General features: G+C 38.0%; 1 long non-coding RNA gene across 1 annotated transcript in view; it reads left to right on the forward strand.

Annotated features, from left to right (window-relative positions):
• The first annotated feature begins 670 nt into the window (after nucleotides 1-670).
• LOC122233276 overlaps nucleotides 671-24,397 on the forward strand; it is a 32,552-nt gene continuing 8,825 nt past the window's right edge. The window contains exons 1-3 of the long non-coding RNA XR_006210823.1: nucleotides 671-744; nucleotides 10,197-10,336; nucleotides 11,244-11,316. This is a non-coding gene — a long non-coding RNA (uncharacterized LOC122233276). The remainder of the gene's footprint in view (nucleotides 745-10,196; nucleotides 10,337-11,243; nucleotides 11,317-24,397) is intronic.

A 24,397-nucleotide genomic window follows, 5' to 3' on the forward strand; every position in this document is an offset into this window, starting at 1 on the left:
CTAATTCTTTCATTACTTTTAGAGATTAATTCTGTGTGCTGACTTCAACAAGACTTGATGTTTTCCATTTGTGCTCAGCCACATTTTAAGCAACACCCTGGGAGATAGAGTCTGTGCTGTGTACAGGGATTTCACCACACAGTTCACATTGAGATCAGCAAAAGGGTGGAAAAATCCCTAGATGCAGTTTTAATTTTGTTGCCAGGGAAAACAACAACAACAACAACAACCAGTGTTCAGAGTCCATCAGGCTTAGCTTCTCTGATGCACCTCTTCAAAATGCAATAGGCAGGAAACAGCACATCTTGGAGCCTGCCCCCACCCTTGAATCACAGTTGCCAGCCAAGCCCAGGAGCCTGGTCCTTGGAGTTCAGCGATCACACTGCCCAGCGTTGCAGGTCATAGGTTCCTGCAGGCTGCTTATCTTCTTTTCAGCATTTGGCAGGTGTGTTTTTACCACTGACTTAATTCTCTGTGTTCCTTAGATGATTCACAGTTATTGCTCCACATGTCACTTTAACCTACTGAGCAAGTTTGCAAGAGTCATTTATTCATTTTAAAGTGTAATAATGCCTCCTAGTCACAATGGCTGAAGAGGACACAGAGGCCAATGACCTTTACTATTGATTTCCTGAGATGTTTCACAATGACCAGTTAGGTGCAGGTATGGGGACAGAGTAGTATTTGTTAAGCACTCAGGAATCCAAATGCTGGCCCCACCAACTAACTGCATGACAGGGCAAGGTACCTACCTTCTTTGAACTGCAGGTTCCTTATCTGTAAAATGGGGATAATAATGGTACCAACTGGGAGGATATTTAAAAAGCTAATATATTGTGGGGGGGGGGTGGCGGGGAATGCCTGAGTGGCTCAGTCGGTTAAGCATCCGACTCTTAATTTTGGCTCAGGTCTTGACTTCGTTGTTCATGACTTTGGGTTTCGAGTTGGGCTCTGCACTATGAGCAAGGAGCCTGCTTGGGATTCTCTTTCTCTCTCTTTCTCTGCCCCTCCCCCATTCACCAGATGAACTCTCTCTCTTTCTCTCTCAAAATAAATTTAAAAAATTTTAAAAAGCTAATATATGGGGGAACTTTTAGTCCTGTGCAAATGATGCAGCTGCTGAAGATGATTATCATCTTACTATTTTATTAGAGAAGGGTGATATAAAAGGTTAAAGTTGATACATTTAAATATTTTCTTGAATTGTTTTACCAACGAAAATGAGTATAGTGAAGTACTTCTGAAACCAGATGCTTTTTATTTTCAAATTAAAAAAAATTATTTTGGGGGGTGCCTGGATGGATCAATTGGTTAGGTGTCCAACTTCAGTTCAGGTTATGATCTCATGGTTCATGAGTTCAAGCCCCACATCGGGCTCTGTGCTGACAGCTCAGAGCCTGAAACCTCCTTCGGATTCTGTGTCTCCCTCTCTCTCTGCCTCTCCCTCACTGGCACTCTATCTCTCTCTCTCTCAAAAATAAACAAACATTTTAAAAAATCTGAAATTCCTTTAAAAAATTTATTTTTAACTGTATAAAACCACCTTGCTTTATGGACAAGGCCACTTGCCTGAGGTCACAAAGCTGACAGTAGATAAAATTAACACTAAATCTCCAATAACCTTAATTTAAATCCAATGTTCTTTCTACTGCCTTACTCTGCCTTTCCGTGTGTCATCATATTCATCGGTGGAGATTCTCAGGTTGTAGCCATGTTTCTACAGAGGCTTTCTACATATTGGTAACTTCTCATTTTGGCTGTTATAACAGACAACCCCAAAATAACCCTGGTGAAATGAGATTATTTGTCTTTCATGTTAAAGTTCAGGTAAGCAATCCAGGGCTGGAGTGGCCCCGCAACCATCAGAGACCCAGGCTTCCTCTATTTTAATGGCCTTCCCACTTCAGCACATGGTGACCATCTTTGGTTCAAGAGGGCTACTCCAATCTTTACCATCATCTCCACTTTGCAGTAAAGATGTGGAGAGTGGTAAAAGGTGGACTTAATTTTTCTGTTCAAGAGTACACAATGTTTTTGTTCATAGCCCATTCACCTCAACTTAGTCTTATAGTACATGTAGCTGCAAGGGGGGCTAAGAAATGTACTTTTTGGTTAATTCTATTTCTGTGTAAGAAGGGAAGACTGGATATCGGGGTATAATTAATAGTGTTTGACCATACACACACACACACACACACACACACACACTAAGCTTTAAGTAGTGTGATATTTTTCACAAAAGTACTAGAACTTCTGAATTTTAATACAACAGCTGACATGTAAGTTCTAAGCTTCTACAAGGGATAATTAATCTATTTCTTGAAATGTGGTTCAGGATAGCAGCTTTCACCTAATGATCTGGGAAGGTGGCATGGGGTACCACACAGTCTTTATAACACTTAGAGAGCCAACTGATAAAAAATAGACAATACCAAGTGTTGGTGAGAATGTAAAGAAACTAAGTCTTGCACTCTGCTGATGGGAATGCAATATGGTGCAACCAGTCTGTAAAACATTTAGCACTTTGTGAAAATGCTAAATATAGTCAGGGCGCCTGGGTGACTTAGTCTGTTAAGTGTGGACTTTGGCTCAGGTCATGATCTCGTGACTCATGAGTTCAAGCGCCTTGTGAGGCTCTGTGCTGACAGCTCAGAGCCTGGAGCCTGCTTCAGATTCTGTATCTCCCTCTAACTTTGCCCCTCTCCCACTCGTACTCAGTCTGTCTCTCTCTCTCTTTCTCAAAAAAATAAATAAGCATTTAAAAAAATGCTAAACATAAAATCACCTTGTGACCCAACAATTTCACTCCTAATTATCTACCCAAGAAAAATGAAAACTTATGTCCACACAAAGACTGTATATGAATGTTCATAGGAACATTAGCCATAATATCCAAAAAGTGGAAACAACTCAGATATTCATCAACTGGCAGATGGATAAATAAAATGTGGTATATTTATACTATATATATATATATATATATATATATATATATATATAACACATTTAAAACACCACATATTGTATGATTCCATTTATATGAAATACTCAGAATAGGCAAATCTACAGAGATAGGAAGTAGTTTAGTGGTTGCCTGTGACTTCAGGGTAGCAGAGTAGGGTGCTGATTGCAAATAAGCATGAGGGTTTTGTTTTGTTTTGTTTTGTTTTGCTTTGCTTTTAGTATATGTGCTGCCGAAGCGAGCACAGTTGAGGGTGTGTGTGTGTGTGTGTGTGTGTTTGGTGATAGAAATGTTATAAAATTGTTATTGTAGTAATAGTTATACAACTCTGTAAATTTGCTGAGACTTATTGAATTGTATTATTATTTTAGGAAAAATAATATAAAAACAGAGGGGGAGGCAAACCATAAGAGACTCTCAAAGAGAACAAACTGCGGGTTGCTGGAGGGAAGGTGGGTGGGGGGATGGGCTAAATGGGTGATGGACATTGAGGAGGGCACTTGTTGGGATGAGCACTGGGTGTTGCATGTAAGTGATGAATAACTGGGTTCTACTCTGGAAACCAATACTACACTGTATGTTAACTCATTTAACATTAAATAAATAAATTGAATTTAAATAAATAAATATTTAAATAAATAAATATTTAAATTGAATTTAAATACATAAATTAAAAAGACAAAAATTGAAGTATAATTAATATACAATGTTATATTGGCTTCAGGTATACAATACATAAATTGCATGCTTTTAAAAGGCCAGTGGAAGTAACATGCATACCCATATATCTTCAACTGGGTTAATTCAGCAGGACCAACCTAGGTCCAGGGACAATGTAGGTACTGGAGATACCAGAGATAAAAATACCTATTCTCCTGTTTGCCAAGGGCTCACATCTTACAGGTTGTCAAGGAAAATTTCACTGAAAGGATTTTTTGATTCCATATAGTGGATTGGATAAGTTAAGTAGAACATTTAAAATTTCATGATTTTCAAAGTGTAACACAGATTCTACTGCTCGTTATTCTCCTATTTGACAAGTTCGTGACTTTTTTTTTTGACAAGTTCATGACTTTTTACTTCTCATATATTCATGTTCATAGCATGACTGCTTCAGATCTGATAACTTTACCTCAAATGGTGTCTTTTGTTTTCTGATAACCATGTTCAGGCCTCCTCCTTTTTTTTTTTTTTTTTTTTTTTCTTTTTTAGAGAGAGAGAGCACTGGGAGAGAGCAGAAGGAAAGAGAGACAGAGAGAGAGAATCCCCAGGCAGTCTCCACACTCAACATGGAGCCCAACATGGGGCTTAATTCCATTACCCTGGGATCATGACCCGAGCTGAAATCAAGAGTTTGATGCTCAACTGACTGAGCCTCCCAGGTGCTTCCACATTCAGGCCTCTTGAAATATACTCTTAAATGAATTTGTTCTCAGTCCCCAAAAGGAATGAGATGGGTGTCACCAGATGTCCCCTAATGTCTTCTAGATGTAGTCTTCCATGAGTCTAAATGTGTTTTTCATTTGCTGTGTAACCTGGGAAAATCTAGAATTTGAGGATATACCTGAATAGTTGCTGGGGAAATTAAGTGGTTAAACAAGCCATGGCCTGTGCAATCCTCAGGGATAGAAAAAGGTGAGCCAGGAGAGTGGCAGCAAGCAATGGGAATAGAAAAACCAAGAGTCCATCACTTTGAACTTTTGCATGGAGAATAAACATGTATAATTTAAGAGGGTACAGAGGACAGTGAGCCAAGCATGCTAACAACAGCAGTGTTCAGAGTATATTCCCAAAGTCTGTGAGGTCTGTGAGACCAAACCACACTGTGAGAAAAGATATTACTTATCATTCATTCATCCATTTATTCTTCACATGTTCACCAACAAATATGTTTTGATTCCTCCTATTGCTAGAAGTAAGGATGCTCCTAAGAGCCCTGACTTGGCTTCTGGGTCATCTCAGTATCTCATAAACTTTATCCTTCATTTTTTTTTTTAATTTTAAAGAGTCTATGTCTTCTTGAATTTTATGAAAAAAATTAAGATGAGGTTTAAAATTAGCTCTTTGTGCTTGCAACAAAACTTTACAGAAGGTACTACCTTCCCATGTTTCTTGAGCACTTTGTTTCCCTCACTACAGTATTTCAGAGTACTTTCCAAGTTCACATACATAGCCACAATGTACAACTTTAGGCTTAAATATGACAAACAAAACATTAAATGACCATAACTGATTCAGTTATCTAGTATGAATACCAATAACAAAATTCAAAAAATGACCAGAGAATTCCCTCCAAAAGAACCCCCTAGCCTCAGGCAGCTTTGTGGGTAAGACTTTCAAATGTTCAAAAAACACATGATTCTCAGCCTTTGTTAATTGCTTCAAAGATTTTTGTAAAAACATGGAGACTTATCTAATTAATTATTAAAAACTAAAATTATATTGGTACCAACACTTAAAACAATCACAGCAACTATAAACCAAACTTACATATCAATATAGATGCAAAAATATTGGGTAAAATAGCTACAAATTAAACTTTAAAATGTATTTAGGGAATTTCAAATAGGATTTCCCCAAGAAATGGGAAGATTTTTTTAATATTAAGAAATATACTAACATTGACATTTGCGACAAACTAAAAATAGCCACAAATTCCTTGACATTCTTCCTATTGAGAGGAAGGGTCTATTTGGCCTCATCTTGAATCTAGGATGACCCATGACTGCTTTGACCAGTTAGAATGATGGAAGTAACACTATGCCAGTTCTGAGTCTAGCCTTTGAGAGGACCAGCAGCTCTATTTTGGTTTCTTGGAGCCTGAGCCACTTGTAAGAAGTTGGACCACCTTGCTACAGAGTCCACATAGAGGCTCTGAGGCTACACAGAGAAGCCAACTGAGCCCAGCTGAGCACCCTAACAGCTATCCCCACCAAAATGCCAAGCAGATGAGTAAAGCCATACTGAACTCTCTCCATGTGCCAGCTCCATACCATCAAATGACTCCAGTCAACATCATATGGGAGAAGAGTCATCTGGCTGAGTCCTGCTTAAATTCTTAACCCACAAAAATCACAAGATATAATAAGATGGTTGTTGTTTTATTTTGGGTAATTTGCTAAACAATTGGATAAACAATAGATAACTAGAACAACAGCCTGACAACATGTGAACTGACAATTCACATAAAAAAGAAAATACCTAATTTATATACACAAATCTTTACTCTTATAAGCACAGCATAGGGAAACCAACATTGTTAAACTAATTTTGGGTGAAGTTTAAGTAAGCTTTCTGAAAGGTAATTTGGCAATCAATATGCATTCAAATATAAAATTTCCAAACTCTTGATCTACAAATTTCACTTCTAGGCATTCCTTCTAAGGAAATAACCCATTAAGGGCACAATGATCTATGTGTAAAGATATCTCTTATAGAGTTATATATAACAGAGAAAAATTGATAACAGTCTAAGTGCTCATCAGCATAGGGGACTAGTTAAATAAAATATGCACATCCCTCCAATGACATTGTATGAAGGAATTAAAAGCGATGCCTGGAAGATACAAACCAAATTGGCTATAATGTTTATCTCTGTGCCCTAGAATTATGGGACACTTTCACTTTCTGCTTTACACCCTGCCCCATGATATATTACTTTAAAAATATATATAAATGAAAAAAATAAAGGTACAGTATTTGAAAGGAGTCTTCTGTGTGGTTCAGCCTAACTGGAGTTCTTCTCTGGGGCTTGGGACCCATCCTCAGAGTCAAATAAAAACTCTCCAGTTGCCAGGCTTGTCCTCTGTGTATATATGCTATTTCTTCTTCGGATCATGCAGGGACTGGTATTTGGTAGGGACTAGGATTCAAGTGTTCAGCCTCTGATATCCTAGCCATCTGTCTCTCAATTTATAAATATCTATTGGCACCCAGAGATATAACTATGTATGTATACATGCCATCTACAGTTTGAAATTGTAAGCAGAATAATTTCATACCTCTCAGGCAGCCCTGGAATTAACAACTTAATATGAAGATCTTTCTCTACTTAAATTCTGAATCTGTATCATATCATTAACCAATGTTTTCATTACCCTACTTCCAGCTCCTTGACTGGGTTTCTTTTAGGGTACCAGGTTCCCTGTCACTTACCTCTGTGTTGCATGTGTTTGTTTCTTTGTGCTATTCACAAAGTTGAACACAAGCAGGCTGAGGTATTGTCACACTCAGATCAGCAGTCTCTGGCCTTCCAATGCTTCCAAGCATTTCCAAGTTCTTCTCCAAATCTTGCTTAAACCTACTCCAGTTATCTGGAGAACTGGAGAATCCTTTCTTTTTGGGATTGACTTTTTGGAATTAACACGTAGCCATGGTAACAACTGAGTGTTGGTGATAAAAAGAAGCCTTATTTGGAAGAAAACTCTTATTGTCAAAGCAGCTGTGTGTGTGCATGTGCGTGTGTGTGTGTGTGTGTGCGCCTTATCTGTCTGAATCAATTATTCATTCCATTATTAAACGGACTTTCTTTTTTATTTTTAATTTAAATTCAAGTTAGTTAACATACAGTGTAGTTTTAAATTCAGGAGTAGAACTGAGTGACTCATCTCTTACATATGACACCCACTACTCATCCCAACAAGTGCCCTCCTTAAATGCCCATCACCCATTTAACCCACGCCACGCACCCACCTCCCCTCCAGCAATCTTCAGTTTGTTCTCTGTATTTAAAAGTCTATTATAGCTTGCCTCCCTCTCTGTTTTTATCTTATTTTTCCTTCCCTTTTCCTATGTTCATCTGTTGTGTTTCTCAGATTCCACATATGAGTGGAATCATATGATATCTGTCTTTCTCTGACTAACTTATTTTGCTTAGTATAATACCGTCTAGTTCCATCCATGTTGTTGCAAATGGCAAGATCTCATTCTTTTTTCATCACCAAGTAGTGTTCATTATATATATATGTGTGTGTGTGTGTGTGTGTGTGTATACATATATATATATATATGTGTGTGTGTATATATATATACATATATATTATGTATATACATATATATGTATATATACATACACACACACCCCACATCATCTTTATCCGTTCATTAGTTGATGGACATTTGGGCTCTTTCCATAATTTGGCTGTTGTTGATAGCGCTGCTATAAACATTGGGGTGCATGTGCCTCTTTGAATCAACATTTTTTATCCTTTGGATAAATACCTAGTAGTGCAATTGCTGGGTTGTAGGGTAATTCTACTTTTAATTTTCTGAGGAAACTCCATATTGTTTTCCAGAGTGGCTACACCAGTTTGTATTCCCACCAATAGTGCAACCCACCAATAGTGCAAGAGGGGTTCCCTTTCTCTGCATCCTTGCCAACACCTATTGTTGCCTGAATTATTAATTTTAGCCATTCTGAAAGGTGTGAGATGGTATCTCATTGCAATTTTGATTTGTATTTCCTTGATGATGAATGATATTGAGCATCTTTTCATGTGTCTGTTAGCCATCTGGATGCTTCTTTGGAAAAGTGTCTATTCATGTCTTCTGTTCATTTCTTCACTGGATTATTTGTGTTTTGGGTGCTGAGTTTGATAAGTTCTTTATAGATTTTGGATACTAACTCTTTATCCAATGTATCATCTGCAAATATCTTCTCCCATTCTGTGATTGTCTTTTAGTTTTGTTGTTTCCTTCACTGTACAGAAGCTTTTTATCTTGATGAGGTTCCAATGGTTCATTTGTGCTTTTATATCCCTTGCCTCCAGCAATATGTCAAGTAAGAAATTGCTGTGGCCGAGGTCAAAGAGATTGCTGCCTGTTTTCTCCTGTAGGATTTTGATGGTTTCCACTTTCACATTTAGGTCTTTCAGCCATTTTGAATTTATTTTTGTGTATGGTGTAAGAAAGTGATCCAGTTTCACTCTTCTGCATGTCACTCTTCAGTTTTCCAAGCACCATTTGCTGATGAGACTGTCTTTTTTCCATTGGATACTCTGTTCTGCTTTATCAAAGATTAGTTGACCATACATTTGTGAGTCCATTTCTGGGTTCTTTATTCTACTCCATTGATATATGTGTCTATTTTTGTGCCAGTACCATACTGTCTTGATGATTACAGCTTTGTAATATAGCTTAAAGTCCAGAATGTGATGTCTCCAGCTTTGGTTTTCTTTTCTTTTTTGTTTTTTAAATGGTTCATTTATTTTTGAGAGAAAGAGAGACAGAGTGTGAGTGGGGAAGGGGAAGAGAGAGGGAGACACAGAATCTGAAGCAGGATCCAGGCTCTGAGCTGTCAGCATAGACCCCAAGGTGGGGCTCAAACCCACAAACCAGGAGATCATGACCTGAGCTGAAGTCAGAGGCTTAACCGATTGGCCACCCAGGTGCCTCACCAGCTTTCGTTTTCTTTTTCAACATTACATTGGTTATTTGGGGTCTTTTCTGGTTCCATTCTGTGAAGAATGCTGGTGTTTTTTAAATTTTAGTTATTTATTTTTTATTTTTGAGAGAGATAGTGCATGAGCAGTGGAGGGACAGAGAGAGAGACACACACACACACACAGGATCTGAAGCAGGCTCCAGGCTCGAAGCTGTCAGCACAGAGCCCAATGCGGGGGTCAAACCCACGTGCTGTGAGATCATGCCCTGAGCCGAAGTTGGACACAACCGACTGAGCCACTCAGGTGCCCCAAGAATGCTGGTGTTATTTTGATAGGATTGCATTGCATGTGTAGATTCTTTGGGTAGTATTGACATTTTAACAATATTTGTTCTTCCAATAAGACAACAAAAAGAAGTAAAAGGCATCCAAATCAGCAAACTTTCACTCTTTGTAAATGACATGATACTCTGTATGGAAAACCCAAAAGACTCCATCAAAAAACTGCTAGAGCTGACACATGAATTCAGCAAAGTTGCAGGATACAAAATAATTGTACAGAAATCGGTTGCACTTCTATCTACCAATAATGAAGGCAGAAAGAGATATCCAAGGAATTGATCCCAATTATAATTATACCAAAAACCATAAGATACCAAGGAATAAACCTAACCAAAGAGGTAAAAGATCTGTGCACTGAAAACTATAGAAAGCTTATGAAAGAAATTGAAGAAGACACAAAGAAATTGAAAAACTTTCCATGCTCACGGATTGGAAGAACAAATTCTGTTAAAATGTTGATACTGCCCAAAGCAATTTAAACGGAGCTTCTTCTTACACTGTCTGTATTAGAAGCAGGCTGACGCATATTTAGAAGAGACCTCAAGTATTCAGAATGGAGAAAAAGCAAACCAGATGAAGCTGGAAGCATTGAAGAGTAGACGGGAGACCGGCAGGATAGTAATGGCACTCCTTCGAGGAGACAGTGAAAGGTAAGGAAGTCAGCCAGTGATTTGATTTTAAGGAGTTACCAGTCAAGAGCTATTTTCTTTTCTTCATAAAAATAGAAATATCTTAATTTTTCTTGAATACATGTTTGTGGCTAAAATTCATATAATACAAAGGAATTAATAGCCCCCTCATACCTCCTGTTTATAATCCCATACCCCTAGAGATAAACACTGTTACCAGTTTATTCTATACACTTACAGATACTTTATACATATATGGTTTACACACACACACACACACACACACACACACATTTGTGCTATACAAGTGTGTGTGTGCATGTGTGAACATATTTAATCTTTAAACACAATGGGATCTGTACCAGTTAGGATTAGATTTGGCTATATATAGCAGAGACTCTTTTTTTTTTATATGAAATTTATTGTCAAATTGGTTTCCATACAACACCCAGTGCTCATCCCAACAGGTGCCCTCCTCAATGCCCATCACCCACTTTCCTCTCACTCCCAGCCCCTTCAACCCTCAGTTTATTCTCAGTTTTTAAGAGTCTCTCATGGTTTGCCTCCTTCTCTCTCTAACATTTTTTTTCTCCTTCCCCTCCCCCATGGTTTTCTGTTAAGTTTCAGGATCCACATAGGAGTGAAAACATATGGTATCTGTCTTTCTCTGTATGACTTATTTCACTTAGCATAACACTCTCCAGTTCCATCCATGTTGCTACAAAAGGCCATATTTCCAGACTCTTAAAAATACAATTGAATGAAATAAATGTTCATTTCTCTCTCACAAGATAACAACAACAACAACAAAAACACAAACACAAAAACAAAAACAAAACAGGAGGTAGGTATTCCAGAACTAATATGGTGGCTTCACAGTCATCAAGAACCTGACACCTTCCATTTTCTCATTCTATTGTCCCTACAGTGTGATTCTTATCTTCATGGTACAAAACGGTCCAAATTTCAGCCATTACATTCCAAGCAGCTGATTGGAAAAGGTGAGGAATAAGGATACAACTGTCCTTTTTAAGGAAGCTTCTGATTATACCTCATTGACCAGAATTTAGTCATATGGCCACATTCTTGCAAGGCAGGCAGGGAATACACCTTTTAGCTGAGTGACATTGTGCTTAGCTAAACAAAAGAGTCCCTTGATTCAAAGAAGTAGGCTATTTGGCAGGCAGCTAACATTCTCTCCTGATGTCATACTGTTTTTAAAGTTCTGAAACCTGGCTTTACTGCTTAATATATTGTGAACATTTTCTACTTTTAATAGCTGAATAATATTCCATTATGTGACTGTTACATGACTAGTCTATGCCAGAACTGGTTTAACTAAGTCCCTATCAATCAATGAGTATCTCAGTTGTCTTCTTTTTTTTCTTTTTTTTCTCCCCCCTCCCCCCAAAAGATATTTTCTACTCCTGTAGGTGAAAACCATAGAAGACAATTTCCATGATATCATTAACTTCTGGTCTGTCACTTCTCTCAACATTTCTAACTTTGTTCTCAATTCAATGTAATGTGTACTTACTAGCAGGTACCTTTCTTTCCCGTACTTTATACATAATGCTTCCTGAGGCTCTGACCACAGCTCCCTTTTCTAGTCAACTCCTGTGGCTTCAAATCTCATCCTTCTGTTAGTGGGCTCTATTGAGTACATAATCTTTAGCCCATTTCTAGGAATTTGCCCTACAGATCTACTTTCAAATGTCAGAAGATATATATCCAAGAATGCTCATTAAACATTATTTGTAATAATAGCAAAAACAACCGCAAAGGCAGGGGGAAAAAATCCTATTTTTCATTAGGTGAGTCAAATAAATTATGGCACATTTATGTAATGGGATACAATGCAACCATTAAAAACCATTGATCTATGTATACTACTATGGAAAGCTTTTCAAGACATGTTAGTGGGTGCAAAATAAGATGCAAAGCAATATATATATATAATATAATATATACGTAATATATATATTACATATTCTGTAAAACTTGACCTTAATATTATAAGTAAAGTCCAAAAAATTTCAGTGGTCCAAGATGTGAGTTTCCTTTACTGTGAGGTTAATGAAATGACCCCTACCTGGAGTTAAGGTCCAGTTTGGGGACCCAAATCCTATCTAGTCCTAACTACAGTTTGCTGCTACCTGGTGGCAGTAACCCACTCCAGTTTAAACATTCCTGGGCTGCAGTTTCTGGAATAGCAGTAGTGCTTCCAGACATCTTCTGATTAACTGGCTCCATTTTACCCAGGGATATTGGGCCTAGAAAATAATGAGAATGTAGAAACCCATTTTTTGCCTTCCCATTTCCTGAGATAATAGGGCAGTCTGTTGACTTCCTTTCTTTCCCACTCACCATATCTCACCTCCCTGCCTGAAAGCCTGGCTGAGATAGAACATGAGCTAAATTCATTGTATCAGAATCTAAACTCCCCTGGGGCCACTCTGCCACTTACATTGCATATACTTATATTTAGTATGTTGCACAGTTTTCTTTACATTATGTCTTTCTAAAAGTAAAATTAGTACGAAAGTAAAATTAGCAAAATATGAAAAGATAAGCTACAGTTGAAACCACTTGATTAATAATATTTAAAACACACACACACACACACACACACACACACACACACAGGATGCCTATCAAACTGCTGATGCTGGAGGAGGGTTGCCCCAAGGGGGCAATGAAGAGATTGACAAAAAGTTTTCCGCAGTCCTAATCAGATCCTAATCAGATCCTAATCAGATCTCTTCTCTGATGACAAGTGACACAGAAAGGACATCAACTGGCCTTACCAAAAAGCTAAAGAGAACGTTTATTGATTCAAAGACCCTCATCCAAAGATGACCCATGTCCCAAACTTGCCACTTATTATCTCCACTTCCCAATGGATACCAAGAACCAGGATGATATGGGGGGAATTAGGAGTCTTAAAATGATTCCTGTGTATCTAAAAGACACAGAAATCTGGAAATGAACTTGTGGAAGACATCCCAGTGGATCACAGTGAGGTCACCTTCATACCACCACTTCAGGGTGACACCAACAGGCTGACCACTCTGGTTTTCTGGTTACCAGGCCATAGTAACTGTGTGGTTGATAGAATGTATGAGTAGCAGACTGTATTGCAATGACTCAATACAAAGACAATCACAGACACAAGATACGGCGTATTACTCAGATGTCTGTTGAAAATTGGAATCCACGGTTGAGTGGCTTTGTGTCTTAAGACACTTTTTTCTCACTTCTTGTACTTGAAGAAATAATATTCCCACTTTTTCTTGATTCCTTTTCTTCTTGTTCTGTTGTGCTTAACAATTATATTAAGAATTGCTTCTCTTTTTCTTTGTTTCCCTTAGGAAATTAATAATATGTGTTTAAATCAAAAGACATACAGATCACTTTTTAAAAATCATGTGGTAGTAATAGTTAATAATAGAAATACTCTTTAAGCAAAGCAGTTATTTAGGTTTTTTTAAAAAGGCGATTGGTGTGTGTGTGTGTGTGCGCGCATGTGTGCTTTGCAAATGGGAATTCATAGCAAGAATTCATGAGAATTCTTCTGGGGATTCTTCTGTTATTCTCAGCAACCTTATTTCTCAAAATTTTTCTTTATTGAAAAATTCTATTTAAAATATAAATATTGTCCATTAGAGTGGAGTTATTAATCCATAAATAGAATTTAATCTCTCCAAATCATGGTTTATAAATATTCACGTGTAGGTTGAATATAGTTTTTAAGTCAGGTTTTATTTCTGTATATGGAAATAAATGATTTAAAATTATCCTATTCGACTCAGGGCAAAGACATATGAAAAACTACATTGGCTTTATGATATGTAAATTGGAGCACTTTCAGATTATTTTTCGAATATTTTGGGATGACTAACTGATGAATGTATAATACAAGCAATTTGTATTTTAAATTTACATGTGACAACTTTTTTATGCTTAGTCATACATAAGAAACATGTTTTAAGGTGTGTCTGGGTGTGTCAGTCACGCATCTGACTCTTGGTTTCAGCTCAGGTCATGGTTTCACAGTCTGTGGGTTCTAGCCCCATGTTGGGCTCTATGCTGATAGTGTGGACAGAGCCTGCTTGGGATTCTCTCTCTCTCTCTCTCTGCCCTTCCGCTGCCCTCACTCTCTCAAAATAAATACATTTTTAAAAAATTTTTAGAAAAAGAAACATGTTTTTAATAACAGCAATAGCAATAAAAACTCATGAAGTTTAAACTGAAACTGAAACTAAAACTGAAACTATTTTTTGGGGGTGCCTGGATGGCTCAGTCAGCTAAGCATCCAACTTCAGCTCAGATTATGATCTCACAGTTCATGACTTCGAGACCCACATCAAACTCTCTGCTCTCAGCACAAGCCTGCTTCACATCCTCTGTCTCCCTCTCTCTCTCCCTCTCTCTCTCTCACACAAATAAATGAACATTAAAAAACACTGAAACTATTTTTCAAGTGAAATACTTACTGAATACAAAACATCCCAAATGATTCAGTCACCCCTTAGCATCAAGTAAAACTGAACATGATTTGATTGTCCGTATGCAAGTCTCCAAACAAATGAAACAATGTTTCATTCCTGCTTATTCCCACCAATAATTTATAAAAATCAATGTCAATACTCAAGGCTAAACAAAACAAAATAAAATCAAAATCATCAAAACATAGGAAGAAAGAAGGGCTTGTATTCTGGGAGGGAGAGGGAGAGGGAGGGAGGGAGGATAGAAACAAACTACAGGTAGCAACAACAGACCAATAGAGAAAACTTAACTGTGTATCTTTAACATCCTGAATACAGTTACTGTTCAATGAAAACTTGAAGCAGCAAGAACATGAAAGTCAAACAATAGAATCTTTCTTGTTAAGAAAAAGGAAGTAAATGGGAAACATCTTTCCTCTGGACAAAACAGATACTAAAACAGCTGTTGGTCATAATGTGGCAAAAGGAGGGTGGATAGATGATTTGGAGCCGCACATGTGCCCCCAACTCTCCTGAATTCTGATACTTCACTCCCATCCCCAACAATCCTTCCTTTATGTAGTAAGCTCTCCCCAGGAGAGCTACTATTACTCATGGAAATGAACCAAATCCTCCAAGTATACTGGAACAGAAAACATAGTTGCTCATCACTCTTCTAGGGCATCTGTACATAAAAACATCTGCTTCCTTACAGGGGAAAACAATGAAAGCAAAAAATAAATTCTCTAGGAAGCAAAGTATGCAAAGACCAAGATCTTTGAAATTTGTAATTAACAATTAATTTTTGTTCTTGGATACACATCCCATTAATCTAAATAATTTGGCATAGAATCTAGAACATAGTAGGCATTCAATAAATATTTGTTGAATACATGAATGAATAAAAATATATCACATAGCTAATATTCAAAAACTGAGGACATCAAGGTTATTGTTTCTCTTCCAATGAATTAAGTATGGCTCCTGCCACAGCAATTTTAGTATAGCATTCAGTACACTTGCGGATACTAGGAACTAACGTTAGTATCTTAAAAAGAAACCAAATCTGTACACAAAGCAAATGTGTATTGCGCACCCACCATGTATAAGGTTCTGCACTTGGCAATGCTGGGTTGCTACAAGAACCGTAGAACAAGGTCCTACCCTCAAGCTACAAGTCTATTTCTCTTTCCTTCTGTGGGTAATGTGAAACACTGGCCAAATTAGTGAAGCAGCTAAGTCCACAGCAAATGCCCTTCCTGTGAAAACATCCTTGGCTGTCTGGCTGTATCATGGGTGGCGGAGGGGGGGGGGCGGCCCCCACCCATGGGGGGGGGGGGAGGGGGCCCTGAGCCCAACCACAGGTGACAGCAGGAACATCTGGAAAAAGCATGAAGTCAGATGAGGTACTGAGAGGGCCACAGGGAAGGGAGAAATGTAAGTGATAGGGCTGCCCGCTCTGCCCCGAGTTAAAAGTTTATCATCCTCTCCCTCTTAAGAGCTCCCGTGTTTCATCAGCCAACCACAGAGGTGACTGAAATGTCACACCAGTTCTGAAAGGGTCAAAAACATAGTTTTTAAACTATGTTTCAAAAAACATCATTTTTTTAAAAAGTGATTCTCCTTGTAAATACTCCTGACTAGTAATCCATTGTGTGTTCATAGCAATTTGTTCATTCATTTGCCAATTGATAAATGTTTATGATTTTTTCCAATTATGAATAAAGCCACTTAAACATTTATGAACAGGTTTTTGTGTGGATATACATCTTATTTTCTCTTGAGTAAATAAATATCTAGAAGTGGAATTGCCAGGTCATCTGGTAAGTATATGTTTAACTTTTTAATAACTGCCAAACTGTTTTCTTAAAGTGGGTACACATTTTGTATCCCTACCAGTGATGCATGTGAGTTCCAATTGGTCTGTCTTCTCACTAGCACTCTGTGTGTTATAAGTTGCTTTTTTAATTTTTTATTTGATGGGTAGTGATATGTTGTATTGGTTTTAATGTGCATGTCCCTGACAACTGATGATGTTGAGTATCTTTTCATATGCTAAATGGAGAGGTGGTCTGGAATTATAGTATTTTCCATTTCTCTTGAATCTTCGTCTGCCTTATAATATTTGATTGTTGGCTGGACAAATTAAAATTATATTTAGTGATAGTTTGAGACCCAACAAACTATCCTTTTTTCTCTGCAAAATACCCAGTACTTTAGCAGTCTGGGACAAAGCTTTGAGGGTTTTTTTGCAGGCTGGAAAAACCCCATGCTTCCAGGTTGTAGCCTTTGAGTGTCTCAAGAGGAACAGATATTACAGTAGGGCCTCTCTGTCTTTGAGGCGGTAGAATACCAATCCTCAGACCGTCATGCAACTGAGTTCTCAAAACCTTTGTTCTATGTCTCAGCTGCTTCCAGTGGTTTGCCAGATGTCAGCCCTAGGGTTCCAAAATACAGTGTGGGTCATTTCTCAAGTTCTCAGTGTAGCTCTCCCTTTCAGTTTCCTTTTGACTACCAGTAAGTCCTCCTTTGGTTCACCTTTTTGAACTCTAATCATTTCCTTGTTCTAATTTCTTACTATCTCATTTGGTCTCCAGTGCTTGCATGAAAGTGTGTGTGTGTGTGTTTCAGCTTTTTTAATTTCCTTCAATGGGAGGTACAGTTGGAATTATATAGTCTGCCAGTCCTTGAATCTCAAATAATTGGGAGACCAAAAATAAACAAATAAATAAGTGAACAGATACATGTCAGGTGGTGAAAAGTGTTATAGAGGAAAAATAAGGCAGAATAAAGGATATAGGAATGCCAGGGATGAGGGAAAGAGTTGTCGAATAAGATCTTTCTAAGATGATAATATTTGGGCAAATAACTCTGAAAAGTGAGAGGTAGTTGTTCTGGGAAATTGTGGGTAAGCTGGAACACAGTGTGTACAAGGGGAACAGGGAGCAAGAGATTAAAAACATGGAGTGAGAGAGGGAGCTGAGGGTAAAGTCATGGAGAGCCTTGTAGGTCATCTTGTCTTCAGATCTTACTCTGAATGAGGAGCCATTAAAGGCTCTGGTCTCTATGTGAAAACAGATGTGGTGGGGAAGGGGGGGAGGAAGAAAGAATCCAGTTGGGAAGTTGCTGAAATAATTCAGGTGAGGGGGCGAAGCATGATACACACTCGGACCAAGAAAATAGCAGTGAAGTTGGTGAAAAGTTCAGATTTTTTATATACAGTGTTTTATATACAGTGTATTGGTAAAACCAATAGGATGTACTGATGGATGTGGGGTATAGAGGAAGACTGGAAGTAATTTTTTTGCCTGGGCAACTGGACAGAGATAGCATTTTCTGAGATGTGCAAAGCTATACAAGGAGAGGTTTGTCAGTGGAGCAATCAAGGATGTTGTTGAGATCCCTAATAGATATTCAAATGAATTCAAGTTTGAGGAGATGGTTGGCTATGAGCTTGTAATTTAGGAAAGAGGTCTGGGCTAGAAATTTAAATTTCCGAATTATGGGTATGTAGATGCTTTCAAAGCTAAGAGACTGGGGATGGCATTACCTATGAAGTTAATAAAGACAATTAAAAAGGCTTTAGGCTAAACTCTGAAGGGTCTTAACACTTAGCAGTCAGTAGATAAAGAGGACCTGACCAGCCAGAATAGAAGGAGAACCAAGAGAAACTGATGTCTCAAGCCAAATGAGGGAAGGGTTCCAAGAAGGAAGCATGAACAACAGTTCTGAGAGGTTCAAGTAAAGCCATAGATTAAGCAATGTCCAGGTCACTGATGGCTTTGACAGGGGCTGTTTCAGTAAATGAGATTGATAAAGGGAAAAAATGACTCTTCTTTTTATTTGAAAATAGCCTTTACCAAGTTTAATAAAGGAGATGATGCTTATTGTACCAACATGAGATTTACTAATTTTCCTCTGAGACAGTTAATGTGAATTACATTGATAAGCCAGTTGCTCAAAGAGGCTTTACTTATTCTGAATAATCTCATCATTACTTAAATTAGGACTTTAATATTCTAGAAAGACATACCTTTACTTACGAAGGAAAGAGCAAGTTTTAGAAAAGTGAATCCAAACAATCAATGGCATTTGACAATATTGGCATTAGAATGACATTCGTTCTTTTGAGCAAAACCCAAGAAAAATAATTCTAATAGGACCCTCTGGGCAGCAGCAAATAACAGCCTTGCATGATGTCATCTCAATAGATAGAAGCCCTCCCCAACCTTGCCATGAAAAATGCTCAGTGGTTTGTCTCTTTATTTATCTGAAGTATTATTTCTTTGGCCTCAGAAATAGCTTTGTCTACTCCAATCTCTGGATTGTCTTTTATTTTTCATATTCTCAAATTTCTCTTATTTATCTAATACCCTCATATTTTGTGATATGGGAGCAGGTGGACATTACATAATTTTTGAGCTCTTATACAAAACAAAAGTAACATTTAGAATCTTAAAATAACACAAACAAGCTTTCATGTCTATAAATTCCCAAACATTAAATTTTCTTTCACTAAAATATTTCCTAATTGTCTTTTAATTAAAATTTTTTTCAATAAAATATTAGATATGCTTAAACTACTTAAGATATTTAAAATTGGAAATGGTGGGGGGTTTGGGTGGCTCACTCAGCTAAGCATCTGACCTTGACTTCGGCTAAGGTCATCATCTCACAGTTCATGAGTGCAAACCCTGAGTCGGGCTCCATGCTGACCAAGTGGAGCCTGTTTGGGATTCTCTCTCTCTCTGTCTCTCTCTCCTTCTCAAATAAATAAATAAATAAATAAATAAATAAATAAATACTTAAAAAAAAAAAAAGAATGATAGCATTGGAGTCCATCTCACTTAGGTTTAAATCCCAGGTCTTCTACCTAGTTTCATAACCTTGAGAAAGCCACTTAATCTTTCTTAACCTCATTCTTCACCTATAAATGGGGATAATAGTACCTGCCTCACAGAGTTATTATGATGATTTTATAAGATTATATATGAAAAGCACTTAACATAAGGCCAAGCCTTTGGCAGGTGCTGAATAAAAAATTACTGTTTCACCATCATCATCATCATTCGAATTGGACAATCTCCAAAGTCAAGTAGCTTAAAATAAAACAAAACAAAAAAACTAGAGTAAGTATGATCATTGCCAAAGGTTGGAATTCGAGTTCACAAGGGAGATATCTATTTATATTAAGGCTTTAACAATAAAACACACTAAAGAGGAGAGGTCAGGATGATTCATTGCATTCCTTGTGCTGGATGCCAGGTGTTTTTATATATACATCTCAAGTAAGCTTGACGACAACCCTGGAAGGGAGATAGTATATGCCCACTTTACAGATGAGAAAATTGAAACTTAGCGGGGGTGACGTGATTTGGCCAAGATCATGCAACTGTTAACTTGCAGAATCATTGCTCAACTCCAATTTGTTTAACTCCAAAGCCCCATTTCAACTAAACTTCCAAAGTAGAGTCACTTTGGGGACTATTCCAACTGGACTGCTCACCCTTATGCAGACTACATCTGAACTGAAAACATGAGTTTGAGAGTGACCCAGGCTTTGTCACCCTCAACTTTTATTCTCTCTCTTCTCACACAATCTGATCATACCAAAGGAACTCCAGAATTAAGAGAGCTCATAACCACATCTGCTGCCTGCATACAGCCTGACTGCTGGCTCGACTCTACTGGTTCTTCTCTGCATGGAGTTGGAACATTTCACTACCCTGGACAGTGCTTTTCCCCATACTGAGCAAATCCGATGGAGCCGGATCAGGGCTGACTATACTTCCTGTGGTCCCAGGAACACAGTCACGATAATTACCAGTCAACTTTGGGTTGAAGAAGTTGCCTGACTCAGCAAGGCTGGCATTTCCTCCTACACAATTCTTTCCAGTTCATTGGCATTGGTATCCAGGAGTGGCTGGAGAATTTTGATAACAGCTTGCTGGTTGGATTCCAAGAGAATAGCTCAGATTCTGCTGAAGACTCATCAGAAAGTGGAGAAATACTGACAAAGGAAGTTAATGATGACCCCTTTGGAAACTTTGACTACCTCTACAGATGCCTTCACAACTATTTAAAGTATCACCTTGGAGCTAACTGAGACACCAGAAAAGGAAACAAACCCCATGAATGGAAATTAACAATCAGGCTGTGACCCACTTAAGTAGGTGTTCTGCCGCTTGCCAAAGGCCTGCCAGAGAGCACACCCTGGGTTAATGGCTTGGTGCCTTCCTTTTCATCACTTTTATTATTTTTTTAAGTTTATTCATTTATTATTTCTGAGGGAGAGAGAGAGCACAAATAGAGGAGGGGCAGAGAGAGAGAGGGAGACACAGAATCCAAAGCAGGCTCCAGGCTCTGAGCTGTCAACACAGAACCTGATGTTGGGCTCAAACTCACAAACCGTGAGATCATGACCTGAGCCGAAGTCAGACGCTTAACCAACTGAGCCACTCAGGTGTCCCATTCTTTTCATCACTTTTAGATGAAAGTTACAATTGTCTCCTAATTCCCTTGCAGAACTGTGCCCTCTTCCTCCCTCACCTCCATTCTTGGTAGCTTTTTCTAACTACTAACTAACTACTTCATAAAACACAAGCAAAGAACTAGAAAAGGTGACTGGTTCAAACAATTGTGGATATTAACATGTTAAGTTATATTTACCATGTAATATAGAAGTCATGAATCGTGAGTTAAGACACTGTATTTCTGTAAGCTGTGGGCAATACTTGGCACACTTAGAGTGATTCATAAAAGTTCTTTAAAGACCTTCCAAGACTGGAACCCAATCAACACCTCTAGTTACACCTCCTTTGTTATTTAATCTATGCTCTTGTCTAACACTGTCTAATAGAATAAAATGTGAGTGACTTATGTCATTTTAAAAAATATTTTAAAAACTAAAAGAAACAGGTGAAATTAATATTAAGAACATATTTAACCCAATGTATCCAAAATATTATTTTAACATTTAACCAATATAAAATAATTATTAATGACATAAATTCTTCTTCTTTTTTTTTTTTTTTTTTGGTACCAAGGCTTCAGAATCTAGTGTATATTTTACACATACATCTCCTTTCAATGCTCACTAGCCACATTTCAAGTGCTCAGTAGCCTGATGTAGTTAATGGTGACCTCATGGGATAGTGCAGCTGTAGTCAAAGAAGTTGGAAGAATACACAAATAAGGAAGTAGTACAAGCTCTCCAGAGGAAAGTAAATATAGAAGGATTTAAGGCATTCTTGCTGTTGCATAAACTTTGCTCCCCAGGAGGGTGTGCTGAGACTCACTAGTAATTAGCCTACACCATTTTGGTCTGATTTTGAGGGAAGTAGAAACTGAATGAGGAAGGTGCCCAAGCTGTGAAATGTCTTAAAGGCACAGAACCTTATAAACTAAGAGTGCTCTGCCAAGAAAAAAGACCATTTAAATGAGCGAGTGGGAACGAGAAGGATGAGGATGCAGAGAGAAGGCTCTATTACTTCTGAGATCCCTTCTAACCTGGGAGTTTTATGATTCCATATTCTATCAATTTTGTAAATGAGTACTTTTAAAGTGTTTTGCAAATGTTTGTTCTTTTTAAATAATTTAACTATTCAAGCTAAAATTTGGTCGATGCTACAAATTCAGGAAATGAAAAATTTAAGTGCCGATCCCATCCTAAGTGGATGAACAGGGGTTCAGGTTTCTGGGGTTCACATCAAAGAAGGTTCTAACTTATTTGCAGGTACTTTGCATAGTTGCCTAAAACAGTGGGTTTGGAATCTGAAAGACCTAGGTTCTAGGTTGGCTCTCGTGGTTACAGGAATTGCAACTTTGGATGAGTCTCTTAAACTCTATATATCATCTATATGATGGAAATAATATCTATCACTCAAACTTCATGAAAGAATTTACTTAGATAATATGCAAAGCTCCCACAAAATTCTCCACAAATGGTAGTGATTATGCCTTGTTACTTTACAGTTTTGATTATTCAAGGACAGCCATTCCCATGTAGTAAAACCTTTGGAATGGTTTCTTCACGTTGGTGGAAATTTTCCTTATAGCAACAGCTAAAAAAATGGCTACATAAAATAGTATTTCTTCCAACTCCAAAGGGCTCCCTTCCAAAACAGCCACTTAGGAACAAGAGCCACTGAAAAGTGATTGATGTCTTCTCATCAGCCCATGGCAGGAACTGGTTTGTGTAGCAGCATCAGGCTGAACTGAGAAGAACCAGGGACTAGACACATCCTTTGCCAGGGGGCTCCCAGTGGAGTTCTTGCACACTATTCTTCAGTGTGCTGTGACTCAAATTCAATTCTAAGCTGTAGTTGTGTGACTAAAAGCCTAAAGGAGAAAACAAACAAAGAAAACAAAACCCCCAAACAGCCTCAAAGTCCTGCCGCTCTGAAAGACCTCTGGCAACAAGAAACATCCCTTTAGTAGGGCGGAAGGGCCAAGAGAAGCATTTCCATTTTGCAACTCTCTTACTAACCAAAAACACAGGAGAGGTTTTCAAATACGTGTACATTGACAAAGGATTAAAAAATCACAGGGGAGGGTGTGGGTGGGAAGCAGCACAAAGTTTCCTGGACATCTCTGTCCAACACCACATATTTAGAGGTCATGTCAGAAAATGATACCTGCTCATAGGACTTGCTTCCTTTTAAGTCACAGCTTTACATCGTTGGCTTATTCTGGAAATAATAATTGCTCCTTCCTGGGGTGCCTGGGTGGCTCAGTCAGTTAAGCATCTGACTTACAGTTCGTGGGTTTGAGCCCTGCATTGGGCTCTGTGCTGACAGCTCAGAGCCTGGAGTCTGCTTTGGATTCTGTGTTTCTGTCTCTCTCCACCCCTTCCTCGGTCTCTCTCTCTCTCTCTCTCTCAAAAAAATAAATAAACACTAAAAATTATTAAAAAATAATAATTGTTAATTCCCAAGGATTGTTTTGCATTCCTAAAATATCACACTGCCAGGAATACTTTGAAAAGCTTCATTGTTCAGGGTCTTGGGTCCTTGACTGATAGGTCCCACCCAATGAACTGGTGCATAAAATAGATAACCTAGAAGCCAACAGCCTGGTTTTGAGCCAGACAGACCTACCATTAGAACTTTGGCCCTGCTCATTTAGTAGCTTGTGATCTTGACAAATCACTCTCTTAATTCTCAGTTCCTTCTATAAACTATGGATAAAAAGATATCTACCTCATAGGATTATTGGCCCAAATAAGAAAGCCTATAAAGTACTTAACATAGTGACTGGCATGTAGTAGTATGTCAATAAATGTTGGCTGTTTTCCTATACAAAATTTTTGGGACTGTGTCTTAGCAGTTTCCAAAAAGTGAAACTAGAGAATTGCCAAATAATAGCACTCTATGCAATCCCAACAATTTATGCAACAGAATAATATTGCAGCAAGACCATTTACCTAGCTCCACACAAAGCTCCTGAAGAAGAAAAACATCTGTGAATAAAGCACAGCCCATTAGAGCTGGAAGAGCCCTTAGATACCACTCAGTTTAAACTTTTCTTTTCTAAACAAATGAAATCTTTGAGAGGTAAAGTAACTTGTCCCATGTGAAAAGCTAGTTAGAGGCAG

This window comes from Panthera tigris, chromosome D4 (assembly GCF_018350195.1).
Source record: "Panthera tigris isolate Pti1 chromosome D4, P.tigris_Pti1_mat1.1, whole genome shotgun sequence".
NCBI lineage: Eukaryota > Metazoa > Chordata > Mammalia > Carnivora > Felidae > Panthera > Panthera tigris.